Source organism: Trichechus manatus, unplaced genomic scaffold (assembly GCF_000243295.1).
Source record: "Trichechus manatus latirostris isolate Lorelei unplaced genomic scaffold, TriManLat1.0 scaffold00066, whole genome shotgun sequence".
In the NCBI taxonomy this organism is placed as follows: Eukaryota; Metazoa; Chordata; class Mammalia; order Sirenia; family Trichechidae; genus Trichechus; species Trichechus manatus.
The window spans coordinates 10,414,149-10,434,931 of record NW_004444002.1 but is presented as its reverse complement, the minus strand read 5'-3'; the positions used below and the strand labels follow the sequence as shown (position 1 = coordinate 10,434,931).

The 20,783-nt window shown below is 38.3% G+C and overlaps 1 protein-coding gene across 2 annotated transcripts in view; it reads left to right on the top strand.

The window, feature by feature from the left end:
• ENOX2 (ecto-NOX disulfide-thiol exchanger 2) overlaps positions 1-20,783 on the top strand; it is a 312,866-nt gene that overhangs the window by 91,295 nt on the left and 200,788 nt on the right. The window lies entirely within an intron of this gene.

Below are 20,783 nucleotides of genomic sequence, written 5' to 3'. Positions count from 1 at the left end.
AAGATGTGGTCTATTCTGGAGAACGTTCCATGTGCATTGGAAAAGAATGTGTACTTTGCAGCGGTTGGATGGATTGTTCTATATATGTCTATGAGGTCCACTCCACCATTTTTTTTGGCTACCTTTTTAAAATAAAATATTTCAGGACAAAAAAAATGAGCTCTCTAGGAATTCTGTCACTGTCAATGGTAGACATGAGAAGATACTATCATTAACCTCCTTTGCTCAGTGACTCTTAAGAGCATTGGAAAGGCAGCTAGAAGCATGGCTTATCACTCCTTCCTGTGTCAGATATGATGAGTAGTCACATGGGAAGGCAATGGGACAGAGAGAAGCTAGTCAGGATCTACTCTGGAAAAATACAAACATAAAAGCTTAAGGCTTTCCAATCAGGTGCTCCTCAAACTAGCTGGAGCCCCTATAGAACGAAGGCCAGTTGATCCTTTGAGTATTTCCATTCTTTCTAGAGACTCACTGATGAAGTTGGCATTGTGCGTTGTACAAAGGTTCAAAAATCAGAGTCCACTAAACTGATTGTGATTCTGTGCATCTTGCCAAAGTTACGTGAAGTTTTTATAAAATTTCCAGGTGCTCAGTCCCTAGAGAAAGGGAATCCTCTAAGTCTGGCCTAGTTATGTTTCACAGCTAGCCTTTCTCTCAGTTCAGCTTTACTTAAAGCACCAGTGATATCTCAGAAACAATGTATGAGGCTTATATTATTAGAACCATTTTTATTGACCTAACTGATGCCTTTAATTTAGTCACCCATAAACACTTTTCTTCAGAAATCCCATGATTCTGGGCTTAGCACTGACCCTGTAAAATGATTTTCTCTCCATTTAGTTCTTGCCAACTTAGCCTTGACCTGGAGGTCCAAAATGCTTGCAGACTGTCATTTTTAGTGAAGAGTAACTGAAGCCTCTCTTTGGCTGATGTTGAAGGAGAGTTCAAAGACTGTGCTGGCGGCTCCATTTGCTATCACAAAAAGGTTTTCCTTCTGAAATCATCTCACTCTTTCTGGCAGATCTGGTTGTGTCAAGGGTGCACTTTTTAGCAGAATTTATTCCTTAAGTTGCTTTTGGTGTAAGTTATCCCCAAAGACAAAACATTCATGATAATTCATGTGCTATAACTTATTTCATAGCATATTTGAATGTTAGAGCTAAATGAGATATTAGAGGTCCTTTAGCTTGATATCATTGTTTTACAGTTAGGGAAACTGAGGTCCAGAGGTGTTAGATGACTTATCTGAAGCCATACCACTAGCTAGTTTCAGAGTTTAAAGTAGAACCCAGTTCTCAGGACTCCTAAACAAGTGCTTTTTCTATTCTCCCATGCCATCTCATGCCTAGCTAATTCATTTAGAATTTATTACTAGAACATTATATATTTATACGGGTGGCAACATAACCTAGTAGTTAAGAGCAGACCTGGGTCTGAATCTCAGTTTAACCCCTGATTACCTGTGCAACTTTATACACCTGACGTGATCTCCGAGCTTCAGTTGCCTCCTTTGTAAAACTGAGATGGTAAAATTTGGGTGAAAAACGAGAATATGTATGTAAAGCACTTTGCAAAGTGTCTGGTATATAGCAAGCTCTCAGTGAATGGTAGCTATTTTTACTATTTAGCTTTTTTCTATATAATCCATTCAGCTCTCCCCACCCAAGAGAATCCTCTTGGAAATTTTAATTTTATTACACTAGTATGCAAATGTGTTGAACAGCAGCAACATTTCTTCTGACTAACCTGAGCCTAGTGTATCAGCTTTCTTTCTAAGTTAATTGCAGCCTGATTTTGGTTCTGTTCAGTATCACATCTATTTCCACCAACAGGAAATTGTCTTTTCTAGATTTTGATTGGCAGGAATGGTTTTATAAACTTTATTGAATTACATTAGTGTTGCTGTGTGGTGGAGGAGACACTTTCATTATAAGCCTCTGTTCCTGGGTGCTTATCTTTTTCATAAAATTACCCTTTGGACTGAAATATTTTCAACTTGTTTTCTGTTTCAGATGGGGTGGAAAAAATTGGAGGGTGGGAAAATGGAGAAATTTCTTATAACATTTTATTTGACTACTGAGTAAACACGTTTTCAGATTTTCCTGTTTGCTCCAGTGGTTTCAAAATGTTAAAACCTCATAAGAGCCCAGAAACACACAACACAACTATTTTAAAGACTAGCTTGCAGACATTTCACAGGAAGCAACAGTATATACATATATGCAATCAGTCTTATGACAATTACAACGTAAGGTTTCTTTTTCAAATCATCTCTGACAGTCAAGATTTTTTTTTAACAAATAGATTTCTTTAAATTTGACCCTGCTCTTTCCTGTCACAACTACCTTCCTTTCTTAACTTTGTTGAAAAACGTTTATCAGAAAAAGAGAGATGTACAAAATAAACAGAAAGAAAAGATTAGAGAAGCATTAAGGTAAACAGGAATGTGTAAATTGAGTTGGAGTTTCAGCTAAGAGGCTAAGAGAAGACTGACTAGTCAGGGATTCTCACAACCAGAAGCCAGAGCTCAGCGCCCTGGTAATTTTGGTCAAAATTACTTCTTTCAGAATCTGAGAAATATGGGCTGCCATTGTAAGGAGGGAGGAGCCCTGATGGTGCAGTGGTTAAGAGCTACAGCTGCTAACCAAAAGGTTGGCAGTTCAAATCCACCGGGCACTCCTTGGAAACCCTATGCGGCAGTTCTACTCTGTCCTACAGGGTCACTATGAGTCAGAATCAACTCGACAGCAATGGGTTTTGTTTTGTTTTTTGGATTGTAAGGAGAGCACCATTCAGAAAGGCTAAACACAACTAAAGATCTGGGACAGGTGTGTGTGGAGGTGGCTGAAAGAGAGAATCAAGGCTAGGCCTAGGAGGAGAAGTAGAGTGTGGGAAGCAGCATCAAAAGCAGCAAGAAGACATAGGCCCAGAGGTTGGGCTCTAGAGTAGAAACTAGAGAAAGGAGGAACAAGAAGGGAATTTAACCACCTAAACCAGTATTAAGTTATGTGTCTATTGCAAAATTGCCTGTAACTGATCTCAGCAACTCCCGTCTAAAATGTAAGCTCTGTGAGAGGAGGGCTTATTGCCTGTTTTGTCCACTGATATATCCCCAGGAGCTAGAACAATCCCTGGCTCATAGTGGGTGCTCAATAAATACCTGTTAAATGAATGAATGATCTGCATAGAAACTTACCTTGAAGTTTCCTTCCCCCATAGTATTGATAATTTGTGTACTTGAACTGCCTCCGTGTGCTGCAATGGCGTGATGGGGAGAAAAAGGTTGAAAAAAAGTCCTTAAACCCAAGGTGTAAAGCAAGTGACAGTGGGGACTTGGGCTCAGGGTAGTGATGGTTTGGGGGGCCTGCTTTTAGAGAGTGTTCCATTTGTCTCAGTTACTTAGCAGCAAAATTGGCTTCATTTTTCAGATCTCCAGATCCTGAGATATGCTATGCTAGACTTAGAAAGGAGGGAAGCAGAAGTCAGGTAGTCCTGAGGAAGAGGCTTCCTATTGGATATCTCACCTGCTACTGACAGCCTATGACAGTTGCTGTTCCATTGCCCAACTGAAAACAGAAAAGGAACAGCCTTAGAAATCAGAAATTCTTCTTTCCTTGTTACTCTGTTACTGGGCTTGTTATAGCAGATCCTAGAACAGTGCTTGGCACTTAACAGGCACTCAATAAGCATTTGTTAAATCAATGACCTTTTCTGGTCATATGGGTTTGAAAGATCACCCAGTGTGTTGGACCCCTTTCCACAGACCCCTAAAGAAGATGGGGATCTATCAGGAAGAGCAATTATGGGGAAATTGGAGAAAAGGAATGGAAAGTAATTGTAATTTATGTGAGCCCAAATTCCCGTGCGCATTGGGGAATCCCCTAAGTGTCTCAGATGAGTTGCAGCTCCAAATCAACATGTAAAGCAGTTATTTTAAATGTGCCATGCTAATAGTCAAGAATGTTTAGCGCTTGCTTTCCTTCTAGAGTGGAAAAGAAATTCACTGTGTGCATGTGTCATTTTACATGCCTACTTACACTTGCAATGGCACTATTAAGTTAAAACGTTTGAGTCTTCCTTATGTTTCTCTGGCCCAGTTAGCGGGTTATACTTAGGCATGTAATTCAAGACTTCCTCACTCCTAATCCCAAAGCATCTGAGCATACCCAACACTTTGCTAAAACAGGGTGGTGTGTGGAGGCAGATGTGCTTTCTGCAGGGTGAAAGTTGGAATTTGAGCCCTGGGAAAGTTTATAGGCAGGCTTGGGATGCTCTTGCTGTAGAAGCCAGGAAGTAAAATATCATGGACAATATTTTTAATACTAGGGCTAGATGTGTAGGATATGAAACTAGTACAGGAAACATAGAATAAGAACATTTGACAGCCTTGTGCTTCCTGTCTAAAATAACTGTTATAGGACATTTGTGGGAGGTAGTAGGCTATAGTGAATTCTAACATTTTTCTTATTAGACTCCCATACTACTGAATTTTTTGTACGTGATGGAATTCTTCTGTTGTAGTCTTGCTTTTTGTTTGTAGAAAGGTCACCTCCCAAATGTGTGCATATAAAGGGATATCTATATTTAGTTTCTACTTTTAGGTGCATTTGTTACTACTTCAGCACTGACATGGTATTGTTGGGGCAAGTCATTTATTTTGAGCACTATAAGATTTCTGATGGGAGTGCTGTAAACTCCAGCTCTAAATTGATGTTGAAGAATCGATAAACTACTTTGGAGAGGAATAAATGACTTGAGATAAAAATAACCAAGTAAAATGTAACTCCCACTTTCTGTTCAAGTGTATATAGTGAAAGGGAACATATATGACAAAGAGAACCTTAAATGGTTATTATCCTCAAGATCCTGTCCCTCATCTGGGTTAACTTTCCAGACATTCTTTCTTTATTCATTCAGAAAGCGATCACCACAAAAGGAGATTAGAACCTGCTGATTACAGTTTGGCAAAAGGCTTGGGGTTGTGAAACCAGCCAGATTTTTTTCCTACAGAAGTCAAAATTATTTTTCCGTGTTTAGAGAGAGTATCTTTATTAGATAACAATGTGTTAATAAGTGATTATAGAGGACCTGAACAAGAGCTTTTCAGATGAAGTTTTTTAACTTTATAGCTAACTGGCACTAATTGACTTCTTCCTCTTCTTTTTGGTTTATTCTGAAGACTGTATCTCTCCTTCTTTGACCGTTGTCCCAGATATTATTCAGTGAGATCCAGGAATTAATTAATTAATTTCCTAATTCAGCAAAAAATTATTGAACACCTGCTTAATGTCAGGTACTCTGCAAGTATTGTCAGTGCAACAGTGAGAAATGATATACAAAGGTCTCTGCCCTAATTGAGCTTTGAGACAAACAAGTAAACAAGGAAGTAGATAAATACATAAGATACTTTCTGATTGTGATGAGTACTAGAACAGCTATGGATGAGAAAAATGGAGAGAACCTATTTAGATATCATGGTAGGAAGGTTTCTCTGAGAAGATGAGTTTCAGACTGAGACCTATGAAAGAGAAGGTGGCAGGCAAAGAGCACAGGTCTCTGAGGCAAGAAAGGGCTGTGTGTGTACCAAGAACAGAGGGAAGGCCAGCATAGTTGAGTGCAAGGGAACATGGCCTGAGATGAAGTTGGGAGAGAGAGACAGGGGCCACATCATATAGGGCTTGTATGGGAGTAATATGAATTGTTCTACATTTTTTGTGAAGACTGCTCTGTGGAGACTTGAGCTAAAGGTAGGCAAGAATAGAAGCATGGCAACCAATTAGGTTATTTGTTTATTGTAGGAGTATAGGTAAGAGAGAATGGTGACTTGGATAAGGATAATGTTAGCAAACATGAAGAGAAATGGACAGAATCAAGATGTACTTTGGAGAGAGAGTCAAAAGACAGGATAGAGTAGGAGTCAGGGCTGACTTTCAGTAGGAAGGGAAAAATGATGCAGAAGAAAAGGGTTATCTGCAGGAGCAAAGTCTTAGAGCAGGCAAGAGGGGATGGTATTAAAGGACACTATCCATTTTAACAGGGCAGACCACAGAGAATATAGATACAGATGTGGTAGGTTTGTTGATTTGGCAGTGGGAAGATGAGAGTTCCTTCTGAGGGATTATATTTTCTCTCTAAAGTATGAGGCAAAATCATCAGCTAAAGGCAGGAAGCGCAGGAGTGGGGGAAGATGTGGGAGGTTTGAGGAGAGAGGTGAAGAGTGGGAAAGCAAGTTTAATGCAGAAGTAGGATCGCTGGGCAGAAATGAGTGCTCGGTTGAGACTTGTGATCATGAATACTTTAAATGAAAGTGAAGCCCATCAGCTCAGCTGTGAATTTTCTCCAGCCATGTTCAGTAGCTCAGGTGTTGGCCCAGCAAAGGCAGATAACTGAATTCAACTTGTATTTTGCCAAACGAGCACATCAGGGAGAGCATAATAGGGTTTAATGCCATGAATGCTTGACTAAAGGTCAGAAGAACTGGACTCTAATGCAAGCTCAGTTACTTGCAAACCATGTGATCTTTGGCAAGTGAGTTACCCTGGCTCTGCCTCACTTTTCTCATCTGAAAGATAAGAAGGTTGGACTAAATAATCTCTAAGATTCTTCCCAGCTCTAAAACTCTATGATTGTCTTTTTTTTTTTCTCTTGAGACATTTCTTTATCTCAACCAATTTCTCATTAGCATAGAGTTGTGGTTAAAAACATGAAGACTCTGGAGCCAGACTACTTGGATTTGAATTCTAGCTTCACCACTTCTAGTTTGTGTGACCTTGAGTAAGTCATTTCACCTTTCAGTGCCAGACTTTCTTCATCTTTGCAGTGCACATACCTTATTATGGTTATTATAAGGATTAAATGAGCCAATGCACGTGAAACTCTCAGAACAGTGCCTGGATGTACTGTGCCCTCAATAAGTGCTAGCCATTATTATTATCCCAAGTTCTCCATCATCCCTTTGGTCATAAAAGGTCTGAAAGTTTGGAATTTCTTCTACTTTCAGGCATACCACCTGACACCATATTCAGAGTATAACATTTTGCTTCAGAGTGGCAGTGTGGCATAGAAAAATATTTTGGAACCAGATGAACCTTGGTTTAAATCTTTATTCCAGCATTTACCTAGCTGTGAGACTTTGGGTAAATAAATTAATCAGCTGATGTTCAAATTCTTATTCTATAAAATGAGGACAGTAGTAATATTTATCTGATAGGTTTGTGGGGAAAATTAAATGATATAGTGCATGTAAAGTACCTGATGGTACAGGCTTGACATGTAGTAGACATTTAATAAAAGCAATTATTGTATTACCTTGCCCCACAAGGTGCCATGGTGAAGCAAATGGTTAAGTACTGGGCTGCTAACTGAAAGGTTGGTGGTTCGAACCTACCCAGCAGCTCCACGGGAGAAAGACCTGGCGATCTGCTTCTGTAAAGATTACAGTCAAGAAAGCCCTATGGGACAGTTCTGCTCTGTCACATGGGGTCATATGAGATGAAATTGACTCGACGGCACCTAACAAAAATGACAACATCCTGCCCTAATATTTACCTTGTTATGTCAACTATTGAGGCATAGATGGCTTTTGCCCTTGCTGCTTGTTATCTACCTGGAGCACAGAGGAGCAACAGGTAGTTTATGAGAGAGAAAAACCTGGGAAGAAAAGCAGGATCAGACGGTACATAAGAGATGGGGTGAGGCTAGAAGGGCTAGAAAGAAAGAATGCACATTGTTATTTGCTACAATAAATGTTGTAAACACATAGATTTCTGTTAACATTGAAATCTTCCTTTAGGGCTTGAATATTGCCTGCCAGTGAAATGGGTTAATAGAGCCCATGACAGTGGTCTCCCTGATCTGCTCTGACCTCAATCTAGGAAGGTCAGACATTGCCTTTTACTTTGGAACAAATGCATCTTCCACAGAGCCGTGCTGATGAAGCACCAAGGCCATGGCCATTCCTGTGAGGTCTTTGAGCACCTTGATGGAAAGGCATCATGTGAGGCTGACAATTTAATGAAGTCTCATTCATAGCTGACCCTCAGAACTGCTTTAGGAGCAGCACCTATTTTCCTTCCTGGATTTGAAAACACACCACTGGGTTGCATTGATTTTTTTTTTTTTAAGGAACAGAAGTATGGGGCAGGGCACCTCATTCAAATGCTTTAGTGCAATATTAATCAAATTAAATTATATAGGGCTAAAAATGGAGCTCAATTAATATAGATGCTGTAGTCTCAAGGCTACTTTTCTCATGCTGTTAATTACAAAGATAAATCAGACCAAAATGTTTTTTTCTTATCTATTGCATTTCAGAAAAAATATTAGATTTAATTACTCTAACCGAAATCTTTGTCACTTTTGTCAAATGCCTTTCATCTTATTAGCCTGTTGATGTCTTCTAATAAACTGAATGACCAATGTTAATGCAAAATGTTACCAATTTAAAATGGAAAGTAAACCTTCATCCCAGACCTCATTTCCTTGTGTTAGTTAACTAAGTAACTTTAATTTAGAGGCTAAATTACCTCCACTAGAGCTTGTAAAGCAGATAAGTAACTATGAATTATGGGCTTTCTGTCTCAGATATTTGCTCATATCTGTTTCTCTCATTCTGAAAAGATTGTGATAATAATTGTGATTTTACCAGGATACACTGTTCTAGTGACTGGAGCACCAACTCGGATATTGGGATACCATTTGCAGTTGGGCAAGTTCACTTCACTTCTCAATCTATTTCCCCTTCAGAAAAATGACAATGATAATATCTGTCCTTATCTATTTTGCCTGGAGGTTGTAAGAATAAATGAAACATGGATGGAAACAGCTTGAGCATAAATACATAAAGTTGAGGAATTATGACTCCTCAGGAATTAATTTAGGCACACTGGTGTTTACGTTTTTGAAAGTCCCTTCCTCCCCGTAAAAACATGTATAATATACTCCACCGTCATCATCAAATTTAAAGAGACACACCCACATACAAACATCATGTTATCTGATATACCTTTTAAAAACAGTTACTTCTCACTGTGTAGAATTTGACCGACACATTGGTTAATATACGTATGCCTGGCTATCTATACACCCACCCATTCATTTATTAATATATTCAGTAGACATTTATTGAGTACCTACTATGTGCCAGGTACTGTGCTACAGGCTGGAAGGAAACAATAGTAATCAAGATAGGAATGATTCTTGCCTCATGGGCTTATGGTCTTATAAGGAAGACAACAGTCAAAATAAAATTTAAATACTGTAATGGGGGATTGTCAGAGTGTAATAGAACACCTAGCAGAAGCTCAGAACCTGAGTTGGGGGTGGGGTAGAGAAGTTGGAAAGGCTTTCTGAAGGAGGATCATGGCCCACCCAAGCTGACACACAACCTTAACCATCACACTCCTAAAAGCCAAGTTTTCAATCTTGAATGTTTTCTTAGGGCCTTCTTATGGTTCTGAGTGTTGTTTATTTTGGTTATCACAACTGCAGATAATTGCATATTTGCATTTAGCATGCATCTAAATGCTTTTAATGAGTTTCTGCATTTTTGGCTAGGTAAATTAGTCTATTAATGGAGAGTTGTGTCCATCAACAAACAGGCGATTTTATATATACAAACCTCAGCAAGCATGTATAATTTCCTGATAGTAACATTGACTCAGAAACCACTGGTCTGTGTGATTTAGATAGTGACCATTTATAAACCTTTTTAAGACTATGTAAATAACTTTCTAATATTAATTGAAGTCAGTTCCCTCCCAAAGTTTCTAGGATTTTCTTCCTCACTAACTCTAGTTACTAAAGAGCTTTCAATTGTATATGTTTGAACTACTTCCTGTTGGCTTTTAAGAATCTTCCTATACTGTTTGCAAATCATCACACCACTGCCTTGTGTTTTCCTCAACCAAAATATAGTTTACCTTCCAAATTAACGTCTGGACCCAATCCAAGCACAGCAGAGTTCACCTGGAAAATAGAGAACGTTGTGTGTGATTAACAAAGGGCCATGGTGACTCATCTCACTGGCTTAAATATAGAGCTAGTATCTGTAGATGGTGTCACTTTTGAGATACAGAAAATGAATGTTTTAAAAATGCGATCCCTGTATGCAATTGACAGTGCATATGGTGAAAGTTTATGATGTATAATTACGTATGCTTATCTCTGTGTAGGGCTTCATAAAAAGGAGTGGGGGCACCTAAGCCTAATTCTCTCTCAGTTTGAGCTGTAGAAGCTGATGGCTGACAAAACATGGTTCAGAGTTGACATAATGTCTACCATATGGTTGACTTTAGTTTTTGAATGTGACCATCCATAGTTATAAAGGAAATACACTTCTCTGTTCTTTCATAAAAATATTGTATTAAAAATTTCAAATATAGAGAAAAACATAACAGTTATACCCACTATACAGATTTACCAAACTTTAACATTTTGCATATTTATTTCTGAACTTTTAAGAATACAAATATAGTTGACCAGTTAAAGTTTACTTTGTTCCCCCAGCCCCCATCATGCTCACTTCCTTTCCTCCCCAGAGGAATTACTATCCTGAAGTTGGTGTGGGTCTTTCTCCCATCCATGTGTTTGTACACATGTATGCATCTAGAAACATTATAGTAGTGTTTGGCATATTTTTAATGTTTGCAAAATTTGTATCATACTCTATGTATCATTAAGTAACTTGTTTTTTTCACTCAGTATTTTGGAGATTTATCTATACTTGTATAATACCCAGTCATTTCAGTAACTCTAGATTATTTCATTTTGGTATGACTATTTCTCAGTATATTTATCTATTTCCTTGTTGATGTACTTTTTAGGTTGTTTCTTATTTATCATATTACAGAAGGTACACCAATACTTTCCAATGTGTACATCATTGTTCATGTCTCTTTGTGTGTAGGAAATATTTTTCACCTCAAAGTGGTATTTCTGAGTTATGGAATGTGTCTTTAACTTTACTACACATTGCCAAATTGCTCTCCACAGTTGTGCGTGCCACTTTATACTCTCGTAAGTCGTATATGTGGATTCCTGTTTCTCCACATCCTCCAGTACTCGATATTGTCAGACTTAAACATTTTGCCAATTTTGTGGGTATGAAATGGTCTCTCACTGTGTTTTAATGTGCATTTTCCCGTTTACTAGTGAGGTTAATATCTTTTCATGTGTTTATAGGCCATGTGGGTTTCCTCTTCTATGAATTGCCTCTTCATATTGTTTGCCCATTATTCTATTTGGTTGTTAGTCTTTTTCTTATTGATTTGAAGGAGATTATTCTGGATACTAATTCCTTGTAGGTTATATGCTTTGTAAATATCATCTCCCAGTCTGAGACTTGTCTTTTCACTTTGCTTATGCTGCCTTTGTTGAACAGAAGTTTTCAATTTTAATTGAATAAAATGTATCAAGGTCCCTATTCTTTAAATATACAACTGTGTGAAAGAGAGAATTATTCTCATACAATCTGGAATCCTTCTCATTAAATTATAATGAAGCAATTTGAATTAAGACACCAAATTATATTGATATGACTTAATATAAGCTTGGAAGGTTGCCTACGAATGCACAGGAGTTGTCATCACTAAAAATGTAACTTCAATTGATCATTACATAAACTAATAATTCAGTGCATGTTCTTTCTGTCTAAAAAAAAAGTAGTTTCATAGGAAATCTCAGTGTTAGCTCCCGTTTCACCTCTCATTATTTTCATCTATAACGTAAAAAAAAATGTGTTAAATGGTCTCTAAGGCCCTTTCCAAGGAGCTCTGGTGGTGTAGTAGTTAAAGCACCCGGCTGCTAACCAAAAGGTTGGCAGTTCAAGCCCACCAGCCACTCTAAGGGAGAAAGATGTGGCAGTCTACTTCCATAAAGATTTATAGCCTTGGAAACCCTATGGGGTCGCAGTGAGTCAGAATCGATTCGATGGCAGTGGGTTTGGTTTTTTGGAAGGCCCTTTCCAGCTCTAAAAGTTGTATGGTATGGAGAAATAAAGAATTATTTGGCTGTATTCTAATTATTTCAAATGCTTATTAAGGATTTTCCTAACTTCAGATCATGAAGATTTTCTCAGGAATTCCATTAGTATTTCTTAGAGACTTTCTAGTACATATCCGTAATCCCATTAGAACCTTGGGGACCATTAATATTGCTAAACAATTCCCATAGATGCTATTGCAAGCATCTAAGCTGAGAAGAGAAAATAATGAATAAAAAAGACAAGTTGTGGATCAAAGGGAAGAGGGAGTGAGGATAGTGAGGTGTGTTTGGAGAGGAAGCTTCAGGACTATTATGAAACATCAAAGCCATAGGTGAGTGAGCTGTGTTCCAACAAGTCAGAAGAATTGGCTTTTCTTTGATTAAGAACATAAAGTATAATATGTGGATGTGGACTGGTCAAATATCTTGGTCAAATGCATCCATCAGCAGTATCTGACTTACAAATCACTGCCCTTTGCATTAAAAATGACCCTTATCGTGGCTATTGATCCCTGTTGGCAAGTGACTGTCTTTTGTACTCTGCATCCATGTGTATACTACCCCTGATTTGCAGTCAAAGCCGCTACTAGAAGATTATTTTTTTCTATATGTGACTGTGCCTCTCTGACACTCTGGGCTCAGAGTCCTTGCTCAGAAACAACCATCCTATCTCTGAGGTCGGCTGCCACTCCCCAATAGGTATGTTTGAGGTGAGCATCCTTAAATAATTTCTCTACTTTCCCTTGCCCCATTTCTTTTTCATGATTATCTTTCAGTTTGTGGTTTTTCTGCCCGTCTATCTGTCTGCCAGTAGCCTGGTTTCATTAGGGGATCTTAATGAGGGTGGTATTTTTCTGTAAGACTTCTAGGTGATAACTGATGAAACTATGCAAGATGTTAGATAGTTTCCAGGTCTCATCGTAAAATAGTAGGATGGGCGTGACCACTCTGCCCCTCTCACCCTTTTAGATTATACTCAAGCCCCACAGGACCAATAACTAATCTTTCCCTGAATTTACTTTTGTACTCTCCCTGCTCTGTGCCTTTGCTCAAGCAATTCCTTTTGCCTGAAATGCTCTCCTCCCTTTTTCCTTCCCTTTATCTGCCCTACTTATTCTTTAAAACCCAACTCAAATATGACTTATTTAAGAGGTCACCCCCTTCCTCTAGAAGAATTAGTCACTCCATTTTTTATCACTTTTTAAAAAATACTTATTACATTGTATTATGGCTACTTCTTTAGATCTGTTCATCCAATATACATTTATATTATAGTCATTGTTATCTTTTATGAATACAATATAAATAATAATGTATATAACATATACATATTGTATTCATCAGGTCATCCAATATACATACCACCCACATTATGTAACCCTCTTGGGGATATAGACTTAACTTTTACTTGTAATACAGATATACTGTTTTCCTAACTATAACCAGGATCTTCCTTGTAAATTGCTCTACCCACAATTTTAATACATAAAGAATAAAAAGAGGAGGCTAAATCTAAGGAGTGACTTAATCGTGGATAATCAAAACAAGCTTTGTGTTATTTCAGTCCAGGTGGTATAATGCTTGGGTCTGGGCAAATAAAAAACAGCAATCTTGGACATATGCCTTGGCCTTGTTTTAAAGACCATGAAAGAGTGAATTTTCATTGCCACCCCAGTAGAACCCAGTACTGTAGCAGCGACACCAGTCTTGGCAGATTTGGAACTAGCATCATTACTTTAAGTAGTGTACTGTAAACTTCTTCATGACAGTGTTACAGATGCTATCTGAAGTGGGTATGCCAGCATCAACACTTGTTAAAATTGTGGTGACTGGTTCATTGTGTTTTCAACAGCGCACATAAATCAACTCCTCCTCTGTAATGGAATAGCTAGTGCAGCTACCACAAAGATGAAACGAAGTGTGATTTTCTGGTATCTTCAGGTAACTAAGGCAGTATATCTCTGTTAATAAACTTAATAAAACTCTCATGAACGTTGTCACTTGCTCCTTTTGTTACTTTTATCGCCATTTCTTGTTGGTCAATAGGAGCATAACAGGAACTCACTTCCAGGCTGGAGGATTTTGAAGAAAATATTGACCTGCTCAGCTAGTTAAAGACAACTAAAAACCTACTGATTTTTATATCACACACCAGCACTACTAGGAACCTACCATAAATGTGCAGTCTACAGTGTGCTAAGGGGGATATAAAAGTAGTAGTTTAGTCTTTAGTTCTGAAAAATGGCAAAAAAAATACAAAAATGAAGGTCTATTCCACAGCTCAATATGTTGATAGAGACTGCAAGTGCTTGGAGAATACAAATTAAGGAGAGGTCATTATGATATAGGGTTATTCCCAGAAGGCTTTTTTAAGTCTTGCTAGGGTATTTGCTGTCTACCTAGTACCTTTCCTGCTATAATGAGTAGCAGATCTCTGAGAGCTTTGCAGATATTACAGATTTTGAAATTTCTTTCCAAAGTCACATGTGCTCTTCTTTATACCTAATTGGTTGTTTTTGTGCACATTTTTGTTTATTTATTCCAGCTTTATGGATAAATATTGGAACCTGCTCTCATTAATTCAATAGACCAGAAACATTTTCTTACCCATTCACATATACGACTCACCTACCCATATTCTATACCATTCACCATCACGTCTCAAGATGATGATGAGGGGCTATGTAAAGAAGTTGATTCTGACTCATAGCAACCCTATAGGACAGAGAAGAACTGCCTGTGTTTTTCCAAGGAGTGGCTGGTGGATTCGAACTGCCAACCTTTTGGTTAGTAGCCGAGCTCTTAACTACTGCCACCAGGGCTCTTATGTAAAGAAGTCTTAGGTTTTTGTTCTCCTGCCTATTTAGAAAAACAAAACAAACAAACAAACAAAAAGACCCAAGTGGGGAAAGACAGGAGGCATCAAATGTTTCCTGAAAAATGAGCAGGTCAAAGCTTTTGCTAAGGGACCTGATCTAATATGTTTCCTGTATTTGGACAAAGCACTTTATCACTGTCTGGTACTTTATATATTTTACTTATTTTGTTTATTGTGTATATTTGCTACTAGAATATGAGCTCCACGAGGGCAGAGATTTTTGTCTGTTTTGTTAACTCTTGTATTTCTAGGGCCTACCATGTATAGTGATTGCTTAATAAGTTTCTGTTGGTTGAATGAGAGGAGAGTTGTCCACGGCTCACTGACGTCACTGTTAGCTCAGGGGCCTAGGGAAACTATAAGTAAGGAAGAGTGAGTAAAAGGTAACTCATTTTTACTGAGCATTTTGTTATGTGCCACATACTCTGTTGATTAGGTTTTAATGGGTTATCTCATTTAAGTACCCAAAAGCTCTGTGAAGTAGATGTTATTATTGTTGTTGCTGGGTGCCTTTGAGTCAATTCTGACTCATAGTGACCCCATGTGACAAAGCAGAACTGCCCCATAGGGTTTTCTTGACTATAATCTCTACAGAAGCAGATTGCCAAGCCTTTCTCCCTCGGAGCCGCTGGATGGGTTCCAACCTGCCAACCTTTCCGTTAGCAGCCAAGCACTTAACTGTTTGTACCACCAGGGCTCCTTTGTGAAGTAGATAATATCCCCATTTACAGATAAGGAAATTAACCTTCAGGGAGTTAATAATCTTGCCCAAAATTTCACAGTCAGCAAGTGGCAGGGCAGGGTTCTTAGGCTAGACAGTTTTGACTCCAGAGCCCTTGTTCTTCTACTACACCATTCTGATCTTCTGGGAAGACCAGGGAAACGGTTATGCATAATACAACCTGCTGACACTGTTGGGCTCAAAGGAAACCATATGTTCCCCAGTTGGGCTATATGGTGGCTACCTTGGTTAAGGAAGCCTTTCTAGGCAAACGCAAGGGCTTCAGACTATAGGAAAACACCTTAGGTAGCACCTATAGAGGGGATATGCATCCCCAGCTGTTCCCATGCAGAATTTTGTCAGTAGACTGGGGTCTAGTCCTGACTCTCCCATTAATTAGCTGTGACTTCCCCTCTCAACCCCCTCAGGGTTCTCAGCAAAATGGCGGTGAGGGGTATGGTGGTGGCAGTTAGACTAGGTGACTGCCAAGGTCCCTGGCCCACTCTAAGACTTCTTTTCTCTGACTATGAATGGATAGAAGGCATAACAATTAAGAGGCATTGTTTACTTTTATATCAGGAACTCAAATGCCCTTTCAAATTTTACTTTTCCCATTCAGCCTTGTTGAAAGGTCCCTCCCCACAAAATAATAATAATAACTGGCCCTTCATTTTTTAACCACCCTACAAAATGTTCACCAACTCTTTTCCATACTTCACAGTAGCCAGGCACTGAATATCTTATTCTTTCAGCTCACAGGTCTTATGCTACCAAAATACATGGCTGCATTAATCTTGACGATGGGTTTTTGCTTCATTTTTGGAAAGTATATGACCTTATCAACTACTCTGGAATGTGGCTATAGGACTGCTTGCAAATGAATAACCAAGCCCAAGCCCATCGCTGTTGAGTCAATTCTGACTCGTAGAGACCCTATAGGACAGAGTAGAACTGCCCCATAGGGTTTCCAAAGCTGTAATCTTTACAGAAACAGACTGCCACATCTTTCTCCTGCGGAGAGGCTGGTGGGTTAGAAATGCTGACCTTTCTGTTAGCAGCCAAGCACTTTAATCACTGTGCCATCAAGGCTCCTGCAAATCAGTAAAATTAGGTCAAATGTAGAGGAGGTAGTGTGATATATTCATTTATTCAACAAATATTAATCAAGTGTCCATTATGTGTCAGGCACTGTGCTAGGTGCTAGAACACTAGATTTGAAGCCTAGAGAGCAGTTTAACCCCTTAAGAGCTACACTGGACAAATTAACCTCTTTAAGTCCCAGTTGTCTTGTATTTAAAAGGAAAGCGGTAATAATAATACCTGTTCTACCTACTCCAACCTCTAGAGTTGTAAAAATTAAATATGAATGTCTTTATAAATATGAAATGGTATGAAATACCTTTCTAAACTGTAAAGTGCCATTTAATGTTGATAGTTTTTATCTTGGACCCTAATGAAGGAATTTAGTTAATGAGGTCCTTTTGGTCCTTTGATAAAAGATAAGATAGTCACCTTGGACCCCATTGGGAGAGTTCAGAAAAAAAACCATGAACATGAAATCCAGTTGAATGATTTAGCCAAAGTTTCTTTAGTAAGTCAGTGGTAATTCTAGAGGCAGAACTCAAGATCTAGTGATAAAAGTTACATTGTGGTACCCTTGCTGATTTGGAAAGACTTCTTTAAAAAGTCCTTATGAGGTATTGTTAATGTTTTAGTATTCTATAGTCTACTCATTGCTCTTCTGTTTCATAGTAATCTACAGAAATATTTATGCACTTATTTCCTATTTATTTGTTTTTATTTACTTTTATTTCTTCTGTACATGGTGTTCATTTTATTTAACTCTGTTATATGGAAGATACTTTCTCAGTGAGTCAGAAATGGCAATTCCCTACTCATTCACACAATGGCAGTATTAACAGTGATGATGTTATGTAACATTGTAAAGGTTTGAATGAAGTAAGAGAGTGTGCTATATGTTTCTGGTGTGGTTGGTTGTAAAGGTGAAATATCAGCCAAAATTTGTAGACTAGAGCAAGAGCTTTGCTCTTTCTATCATCTGTGATCCATAGCATCCTATTTAAATGATGATGTAACCCTAAGACCACACTCTGCCCAGTCTGGTAGAGGGAATCACCTACAAATGGATGCCAGTTGAACATACTAGTACAGTTAGTGTACAGATTATAGATCGCTTGTTTCTAATAAAATTGCTTGTTTCTTTTCAGTAAAGCCTTGAGGATAAACATTTTCAGTTTAGTTTTCCTCTCTTCCCCTCCATTTGTAAGCAGGAACAATCATTGTCATTACAGAATAGAACTCTGCTTTGGGTTTTGACATTGGCATTGCTCCCTAAGTGAAAGAGATAATAACTCCATTGTGATGTTTACCCTCATGTCCCTAAGGAAGTGAGGATAAGGAATGGTAGAGAATGAGCTGTTACAGGGAGAGGTGGCCAGAGGTGGTGGTGGTTGTTAGTTGCCATTGAGTCAATTCCAACTCACGGTGACCCCATGTATGCAGAGTAGAACTGCTCCGTAGGGTTTTCAAGCCTGTGACCTTTCAGAAGCAGGCCGTCAGGCCTGTCTTCTGAGGCGCCTCCAGATGGATTTGAACCACCAACCTTTCAGCTAGTAGTCAAGCAATTAACTGTTTACCCCACCCAGGGACTCCATGAAATATGTCCCCAGGCGTGTATTGAGTGTCTGTGGAGTGTGCAGTGTGATATGATGTATTGTAGTGTGTGTGTGTGCGCGCGCGCGCGTGTGTGCATGCGCACATGCATGCTAGGCATGGGGGCAGACGATGCCATTTGCTTGGGAGAAAGAACTATACTTATACAATATGACTTGGAAACAATTATAAAACAAAAAAGGAAGGCAGGTAGGGCATGAAAAGGGCAGACTGTGTAGGAAAAAGGTGCTAATAGTGTTGGCATGGTCACAAGGAATACTTAGTTACTGACAGTATCCCGCAAATCTTCGCTAGGAAATTACCTTTCTATAAGTTAATGAATCCTGGACTATTATTTCCTACCCTTGCACGACATTCAGCTTAAATGTTCTTCCAGTGAAGTGGTGACTATTCCCTTTATTCATGACATTATTTGTAGAAAGAATGTTTTTGAAAATATGGAAAAGCAGTTTTGAAATCCAAAAGCTGCTTTGAAACCATTATTGTAGTGGAATTAGCAAAATTTTACCAGGAAGTGTGAGATCTCTGGGAATTGAGATGTTAATGGTTTCTGCAGCAGGGAAGATACCAGGTTTCAAAACGTGGAGTTGAGAAACGAATCTGGATCTGGGTAGAGTAGCTATAAAGGAAGCTTGTTATAGATTGACATGAATTCTAAAGATGAGATCAACCACTTAGTAGTGGGGGTTAAATATTTTTGTATGGAGGCCCCACTTACATTAGGGAATGAGAGGTAAGAGAAGGAAGAAAGCTTTAAGGCAAAATCAAAGAGAAGCATTTTAGGTGAATGCAATGGAGCAACCCCCCTACTCCTGAAGGCTGTTATATGCATTGAGAGAGAAATCTAATTCTTAACTCCTAAGAAGCAATTACTCAATATACCAATATACTAATGTTCCTGGAATGTTGACTCCTAATGAATCAAGGTTAGCAACACCTTTGAGTGCCTGAGACAAGGGAAACAATAGAGGGAGTGTCAGGAGAGGCCATTAGCTACTAACAGTGGTCCCAGTGCCAAAGTTTGGCCATCAGCCCCTAATTTCTCCAAACAAGGACTTAGAGAAAAACTGCAATTCTATGTTTAAGACACTAAAGAAAAAGTATAGGATGATGGATCTAAGCAAGAAACAATTGAGATTTAAGTCAAATCTTGATTATTCAGGAACTCATTATCTGGTTTGTGAGTTACCAGTACCCTTGATATTTATTCTCCATTCTGCTATCTGCCTTTTGGTAATTTTACTGCTCATTAGTTCTTTTACCAGAGGGTGGGCAGGGAAGGAATAGGAGAATGATGCTTTTATCAGCCAATTTTGCTACCTATTAGTACTCTAGTGACGATTCTGATAGGGAAGGAGGCAGAAACTATGGGCCAAAACGAGAGGTGTGAGGTCTGTGTGAGTTTCATTTTTCTCCACAATCTCTATCCCCTGTGAAAAGGTGGACTAATTGCATAGACTTTGGAGGAAAAAAAAAAACTTTATGATAAGAGAGGAAAATCATCCCCTTAAAGAACGTGCTGGAAGTTCTGTTTTTCAGACCCTTTTATCACTGTCTTAGGCTAAAAAATATACTAGAACAAGCAAACTCTCATAAGTCCCTAGGGAGGGGTAGATTAAACAATTTGATGTGGCATTTTCAATAATTTTTTGTGATTTTCTCTAGTGCTTATCAGCATTTTTTGTTTTTCTGAATTATCTCTAACAAGTTCATTTTTCATTAACACCATTGTATATGTTTGACCTCTCCCACAGTTACCCCAGCTCCTATCTATAATCCTTTTGCTAGAGTGACTGGGCTGTGTTCCATTTAATTCCTCTCCTTGTTCCCAAACTAATTATTTGGGGTTGTTAATTAAGCCACAAATGTCATTTTATGTCTTATTTATGAAATACATACCTAATCATGTTAAATACATGTTTTTGAATGGTTTTCACCATGGGTAAACTGACTTGGATCACAAAGGACTATCCTTTATGGTAGTTCAGGAAGCAATAAAAGTGGCATTTATTTTAATAAAATGTATGTGTATAATAGAGCTTGTGGTTTACTTACGGTGAAAAAGAAGAAGAAGTTAGAGGCTTAGGAAAATCAGTTAATAAAATCCCAGGTAATCTTCAAGAAGAAAAGGATTGGAAAGATGAAGAAATGTAATTGTGCTTAATAAAACATTTTAAAAACAATGTGTTGGGCAAATCTGTTTTGTAGAATTAAATAATAACAATGAAAGTCAGAAGACCCTCTAGTCAAATTCTTGACTTTTTAGTATTATATATGTTCCAACATATAAAATATTTTATACCAAATGTACATGAAGCCAGTATTCTTATATTTTTAGGAATCTAGAAACCATAGAAATGCCCCATAAGTGATGTCAGCCATGCTTCATTTCATTATTTGTGAGTAAAAGATGTATCATGGCTGTCGTAGGCTGGGTTCTCTAGAGAAGCAAAACCAGTAAAGTGTATAAATATATATATAGAGAGAGATTATATCAAGGAAACA